This window comes from Patella vulgata, chromosome 3 (genome assembly GCF_932274485.2).
Source record: "Patella vulgata chromosome 3, xgPatVulg1.2, whole genome shotgun sequence".
NCBI lineage: Eukaryota > Metazoa > Mollusca > Gastropoda > Patellidae > Patella > Patella vulgata.
In genome coordinates, this window is record NC_065881.2 from 1,966,360 (window position 1) to 1,974,151 (window position 7,792).

Genomic DNA, 7,792 nt, shown 5'->3' on the forward strand with positions numbered 1-7,792 from the left:
ATACTAGTTCATAAATAGATAATGAAAAATGAATATATTGAAAAGTTCATTCAAATTACATTATTCTGTGCGAATTTATGAGTGTTGGAAGATGTAGCGTTGATTGTTTATCATTGTAGCAACGGTGCCGGATAGCGGTGCATGTAAGTCTCAATTATCCATGTTATCGTTAAAGTTGTAAATCCCAATCCATTTAAATTTCTGCCACCCGATGCTCTAGAGAGTTGATTATGTGATTGACATGTTAATAAATGTATAAATAATAATTCTATATCATTTAAAGAAAAGATAAAGAAGAGCAATAGGTAGATTTTGCGCTTAAACATAATGTATCTTTAATTGATTTTAATATAAACTACTAACCTGTGTGTAACAGGAACAACCAGTTGTATCACCAGACATAACACAAACTCCGCCATCTTGATATAGTTTACAGGATGAATTACGTGAACAATACAAATATCGCTTACAATCAGTATTCGCTGTACAGGCTCTGACGCACTCCATTTTCCGAGACGTATAAATTGATTCCAGAAATCTACTTGGGTCACAGGTGTTAATCACAACATTAGATTTACTGTATGAAGCCTTTCGATAATAGATACTTCGGACTGAAAACGAAAATAATAAATAATGCATTTTAAAGGCACTGTTCCGTCTATATATAAATAAATAAAAGCGTAGCGATACGCCCACACAGCCGCCATGTCTTGAAATACAGATATCCATAGACAGCAGCTTATCTGAAAGGAAAACGTGGTTGTTCACCACATGTGATAAGAATCTGCCTTCAAGTAATATAACCTTTGTTACGGAGTGATGAATATCGATAGAGTTCGTCTTCATACTATTACAATACTTGACACCAAATTTGAAAACAAAATGTTAAAACTGTAGCGTATGTTGTGTTAATAATTGTTTTATTAAGTATAGAATGAATAAAAACAAGGGAATGCACGAACTATTTCTAGTTTTCTAGTTTTCTCCTATCTAGTTACATTCAATTACTTTTTTGAATTGTTACATTATCCTCTCACAGTCTCGTATAACAACTTGTTTTCTTCGAAGGAATTATAAGTGAGCAGAAATTCGCCCGTGTATCTGTTATCACTCGTCACTTCAGTCAGTTATATAAAAGGATAACTCGTGTTTTCCTTTTGCTTTCGTCACTTCCTTTTATTTGAAACGTTCATTACGCATCTATCGTAGCAAATATATTTGGAACGTGTTTAACCAGTTCTATCACATATGTGATAATGACTGATACCAATATTGTCTACTACTGTGTTGGTTGGTGAACTTGACTCCACTACAGTTGTGGTTGCAGTACTTAGCTCCACTACTGTGGTGTTTGCAGTACTTAGCTCCACTACTGTGATCGTTGCAGTACTTAGCTCCACTACTGTGGTGGTTGCAGTATTTAGCCCCCATGCTGTTGTGGTTGCAATACTTAGCTACACAACTGTGGTGGTTGCAGTTCTTAGCTCCACTACTGTGGTCGTTGCAGTACTTAGCTCCACTACTGTGGTGGTTGGGGAACTTGACTCCTCTACTGTGGAGGTTGGTTGGGGAACTTGACAAATATACTGTGGTGGTTTAGGAAAATGGCCCTGCTATTGTGGTGATTGCAGTACTTGTTCCAAATACTGTAATAATAATAAGTAATATGTAAGGGTTATCGAATGAGGCAGAGGGGTTCAAGTTAGATGAATACTCGAGCACATGCAAAGCTGTACACTGAAACGTGCAAATTGCGGGAGCTCTGATGTTTATCTTATTTGTCCCCGAGGTCAAGGTCGATAACTATCTTACACACTCAAAACAACTTTACCAATTCGTCTGTAACAGGTATCGATACATTATTCTGCACGTCATATAATGTTGTTTACTCAGCAGATTGGGGAGGGGTCCATAACCTGAATATAGCCAGTTTATGTCTGTTTATTTACTATGTATACAAATTAAATCATTCCAATTTCAGGTTTTTGAAATACAATTTTAAGAAGTTTGGATTGGCATTCTGATAAATGTATTTTATGCCTATTGTTACACTTTTGGGTCTTTATGTCAGGTTCTTGATACCAACACTGGTTTAAATGAAATGAAATGAAATGAAATGGGGTTTAACGTCCTACTGTTCTGCTCCTATACTGGGCTAATGAAGACGGGCATACGCCATACAGTGTGCTATGAGGGAAATTTTGCCCGGGCAGCGGCAATATCGCCTACTCTTATATCGAATTCCAACTGCCAAGGGATCTTTTACGTGCATTCCAATGTATACACGGGACCTCGGTTTTTCGTCTCATCCGAAGGACTAGACAGCTGTCCTTGTCAGGCCCTCCGTCCTGCATCACTGACAAGGGGGAACCACGCCGGAAAATCGGGATGAACTTTCTCGGCCAGTGCAGGGATCGAACACCCGACCTCCAGGCTAGCGAGCCCAACACTGGTTTAAACATCATATAATACTTTTATTCTTTTTTAAACATATCATCTACAAGACTTGTTGAATAATACTTAGTTAACAGGTTCTGTGTCTGGTAGCAGTCTTGTTACCAGATTGACTACAATCGTTTAATCTGGCCTTATATAGTATTGGGCAAGATGGATGCCCAGCCTTGAACTCCAGATACCACACCCACGCACAGTAACCGGATTGGTCGGTATTCCATCTGGAATGGGTTAATGCCCCGATCGTACAGATAGTTTTTGACCAAAAGCGCCACAGAGCAGTCAGACTGACTGAATGTTCAGCGCTATAGAAAACGATTATTATTATTATTACCAATCAGCTACGGACAGGTGTTATATTTCAGACCATATAGTGGCTGGAGGTTGCAGCTGGTTATTATATAATATCATTCGAGGTATTCCCAGTGGGGGGGGGGGGGGGGTGGATGGCTTAATGGTTAGCGTGCGCGCGCTGTATCATAAAGTCTGTCATAGAGTTGACTGGCATGGTTTCGAATCCCCGGTTGTACGTGACAAGGAGTAGGGTCGCCTGTCCAACCTCGTGGATTTTCTCCGGGTCCTCCGGTTTCCTCCCACTGCTAAAGACCCCTACGCGCAAGCGAATTATAGAAATAAAATTAAACCATATGTTAGTCCCGAAATGACCTAGTTTGTGTCGAGTGGACGTTAAACCCCATTTCTCTCTATCTCTCTTGTATCCCCAGTGGTTTCAATCCGTTCTACTCAACTAACCCCTGGGTAAATCGGGGGGAGTAGTAGTGGAGTAGAACGGTATGAGAACACTGGGGATACCGAGGTTTATATATATAATACCAGGTTACGCTTTCAGTACAGATTGCTTTACTAGACAAAGGACGTTACGTAACCCAAGTCAGCTGTGATGATTAATGACTGCACTAACGACTTCAGCGTGGCCGTTGGTCGTGTCAAGCCAGTTCCAATGTCAACCATCTGCGGGTCATAAATCTGATAAGGATGTTAATCGATTTCATGTCTGGAAGGTGTTACGTGACATTTTCCTGAATAATGTCAATTGTGTAACACTATTTGCTGATTTCAGGTTTTTGACACTTTTTTTGTACGCTCACATGTCGTACATTGTCGTAGCCCCCCGTTTCTCAGTCTGTCTGTCCGTCCAATGTCCACGCTCTGGAGGCTAAACGATTAAGGTGAATCCTATTTTCAATGATTTCCGATAATTACTTCCAGATTTATGGCCCCCGATATTTAATATTTTGTGTACTAAATGTTAGTATACGGTCGTATGTGGGGGGGGGGGGCGATGTGGTCAAATGGTTAGCGCATGCGCATTGTATCATAAGGTCTGTCATTGAGTCAACTGGCGTGGTTTCTAATCCCCGGTTGTACGTGACAAGGAGTACGTGGGTTTTCTCAGGGTCCTCCGGTTGACCCATTTCTCCCTGCCTGGCAATCTATTTTTACAATCTCCAACAGGCCAATTGATAACGTAATATTTGTTTAGTTAGAATAGACATCCAAAAGGAACAGGATAATGCACGTCCGCTGCTAATAACATCAATGTCTTGGACTGGCAAGCCATGTCTCCGGACATGGCACCGATAGAACATGTCTGGTATGAGAGTGGACGCCGTCTGTATCGGAAACCACAGATGCACACCATTGCTGCTTTAGAAGCTGCTCTTGTCCAAGAATGGAACAATTTGCCCCAGGCCTTCTTTCAAACATCGGTAAATTCCATGCGACGTCGCTGCACAGCGTGCGTAAGAGCCCGTGGAGGACACACGCGCTACTGACATCAGTGTCATACTTTTGGTTCTGACCCCTCTGACTTTGTACCGTTGATTACAGATTAAACATCCATAAGTGTACAAATGTGTTGTTATTGATGTGTTCCCCTTTGAATATTGTTCACAATAAGAAGCAAAATAAATAAGATATGTTTACAGGATCATTTTGTTATACGAAAAACTAAGTGATGCGTTTCCCATGGCGCTCAGTATATAATCCAAACAGTTCAGTTTTCAAGAAAGATTTAAATTGATAGAGTTAGGATTTCTGTGGAGATTTAGCGGAGGTTTATTCCACTTTAAAAATGCAGCGACCTGGAAAGCGTGGCCACGAAACGACTTTAACTTCCACTTAGAAATACAAAGTTTTTGTCTAATTTAGAATGGGACTCGAAAATTCTCACGGGTACCTCGGAACACTTCCATCCACACATTGTTAGACGAAAGACAATGTTTGGAAATAGATCCTGAGTTGAACAGACAACCAGGTCCTCTGTAACTCAGCCCATACTCCAGATCTACCTCCTCCCTCTGACTTTTTCTTCTTCCCACAACTCAAATCTGCCCTCGGTAATCGCAGACTTAGAGAGGATGATGAGAGGTCATCACTTTATGGAGCTCTTGTTAGGATCATGTGACAAACTAGTTTTCTGACGAGTTAAATGTGCTGGAGAAACGATATAACAAGTGTATTGATGTCAAGGGGGATTATGTTGAAGAATAAATATAAAAATCTAGATCGAATATTACTTTGGTGGTGGAGGTCCACCCCTAGTATACTTACGTATAGACTTTCTACAGTAGATGGTGCCCTTTTGTAGTGGATTCTCAGTCGTCCAAATCCAATCAACATTTGAAACATGTACAGGTTTTGCGTTATTCCAAGCACTGTCGTTAAATCTGTAATAATGTTATTGCGATTAGAAAACTTTTTAATATAAAAATAAAACACTTAATAAAAGACGGCGTGCTCTCTGACATATTAATACAAGCTGACTTGCTCTCTGACATATTAATACAAAACGGTCTGCTTTCTGACATATTAATACAAAACGGTCTGCTTTCTGACATACTAATACAAAACGGTCTGCTTTCTGACATAATAATACAAGATGGTTTGCTCTCTGACATATTAATACAAGACGGCTTGCTTTCTGACATATTAATACAAGACGGCTTGCTCTCTGACATAATAATACAAGACGGCTTGCTTTCTGACATATTAATACAAAACGGTCTGCTCTCTGACATATTAATACAAAACGGTCTGCTTTCTGACATATTCGTGCGAAATAAAATGGGGTTTAACGTTCTTCTTTTGTACCAACTGAACGACAAGATGTTGTTCCATGCCCAGCCCTCCGCCCTGTACCACTGACAAGGAGACACCACACCAATCTCCAGACTAGCGAGTCAGCGCCGTGCTCACTGAGCCACCATGACTACCCAAATCGTTAGCAGAAACAGGTTACGACATTACTATTATATAGAACATTATATCAGCCGACGTTTCTACTTACTCGACAGTGTTCCAACCTTCTTCCTCTTCATCTGAACATTTCCAGGTTGTATCAGTTCTAACACCGTTACTCAAGCCAACATTGAGGCCATGCACCCCTCCCACATTCTTACACCTGATTGCTACCAGTTGTGTACTGCTTGGTATGTTGATGAATGACGGAAACTCCCTTGAGTTATCATATTGATGTGTATATCGTTCACCATCCGCGTACAATTCCATTTCACTATAGCAGTATGCCTCGCCAGTTATTTGTTGATCGGCTACATAAATAATGTATAAAGGGATTATTGGATTTACAAACATCGATATAAAGTTTATATTAAATAAACAACAAACGACCAAAACCTATAAAATACTATTGTATCCATTGATCCGTTGATGTGGGCTAATCGAATGCCGAAATGGAAATAAGTAGTGGTTTGGGGTTCGATTCAGACGCTTGACTAGAGGAGTATCCCAGGGGATACGCCCCCTCCCCTCCCGGCATCTTTTATTCTTCTACATACATCGAAATAGCAAAAACTATCCAGTGCAGCAATGTCCCAATTTTGTCTCGTATCCACCTGTCCATCAGAGCTGCTTAGTTTTTAGGTTTAGACCTGGGTCTGTATTCAAAAGATATCGTAAGTCTAAGATAGTCACTTAACTACTAGATTTCACTTAAATATACGTAACTTCCTGTAAGTTAAGGGTAAGTGGTATTCAAAGGCAATGTTAAGTATTAAATTTTCCCTTAAAAATTAAGCCGCCTTAACTTTTAAGTGTTAGTCTTTAAGTGGTATTCAAAGGCCAGTTTAAGTGAGAAAAATCCACTTAACTTTAAGAGAACTATGGGAGGTACCTTAAAGTTAAGTGAGATTATAATGACGTCTTTTAACCGGAGTAAACACCGTAGTAGCAGGGCCGTAATGACAATTTTAAAAGTTAGGGGATTCAGATTGAAACAAAGACAATGTTGCCGAGCGTAGCTTGCATCAAACTTGTTTTTCATCGTCAGCTTTGATGTCGTAGTGCCATAATAGTGTATAAGGTTACTACCACCAAGATGATCAAGGATATTTTTTTTTGATCATTATCGTGTTCGTATTGCTTAATCATGTGTGGTAGTGTCGCCCGATGTGCATAAAGAATTTCAAACTAGTCGCCCAAACTCATCAATTGTATGTACTTGCTTGGCGTTAGCGAGCCAATCAACTATCGCGCACGTGCATGCTTCGACTATAAAACTAGGCGCGTATCATTCATCGGGGGAGTTTCAGTTAGTAACTCCCGAGGTAAGGTAACCTTATTATATTATTCAAAAAAAGTAGGGGATATTTGATTTTGGGGGCATAATACTAAAATATGCAAATGACTACGAAAAAAGTCACTATAGAACCTAACAGAAGAAACATGTCCAGTTACATGTGACGCCCAAACGCACCAATAGCTACCGCATGGAATGCAGGTGATGCTTGGGATCATCATGGGGGTCCAACCCAAGATTTGCACGACTCTGACTTTGAATGTTACAGTCATTGTGGCATTGAATTCCAGGGTGGAAACATCAGTTTAATTGTTTTAGTGACCAGAAAACAAATTTTGATATGCGTCGGCTTACCCAAAATGAAAGGTTACGTGCCCTTGGCATGCTACAGATCGGCACAACACAGGCGGTTGTGGCGCGGACGATGAATGTTTCTCAGTCTGTCATAAGCAGGCTATGGTCCAGATACCGTGATACACAATCTGTACAGGACAGACCACGCTCAGGTCGACCAAGGGCGACAACTCAAGCCCAGGATCGATTTATCCGTACCTTGGCCTTGAGAAATCGTGTCATCACAGCAAATCAGATCAGCGCTCGTCTTCAAACAGACACTGGTGTGAGAGTGAGTGGCCAGACGATTCGGAATCGACTGCATAGGGGTCACCTTCGCGCCCGACGTCCTCGCGTGATCCCTTGTTTGAGATTTCATCACATTCAGGCAAGACGTCGTTGGTGTAGGGATCGTCAACACTGGGATAATCGACGCTGGAGCAATGT

General features: G+C 40.8%; 1 long non-coding RNA gene across 1 annotated transcript; it reads right to left on the minus strand.

Moving 5' to 3' along the window:
• Positions 1-398: 398 nt before the first annotated feature.
• On the minus strand, positions 399-5,848 carry LOC130012104 (uncharacterized). The gene is made up of 3 exons (XR_008787399.1): positions 5,765-5,848; positions 5,029-5,144; positions 399-611 (listed from the first exon to the last, which is right to left on the minus strand). It is a non-coding gene; the product is annotated as an uncharacterized LOC130012104 (long non-coding RNA).
• Positions 5,849-7,792: the final 1,944 nt, after the last annotated feature.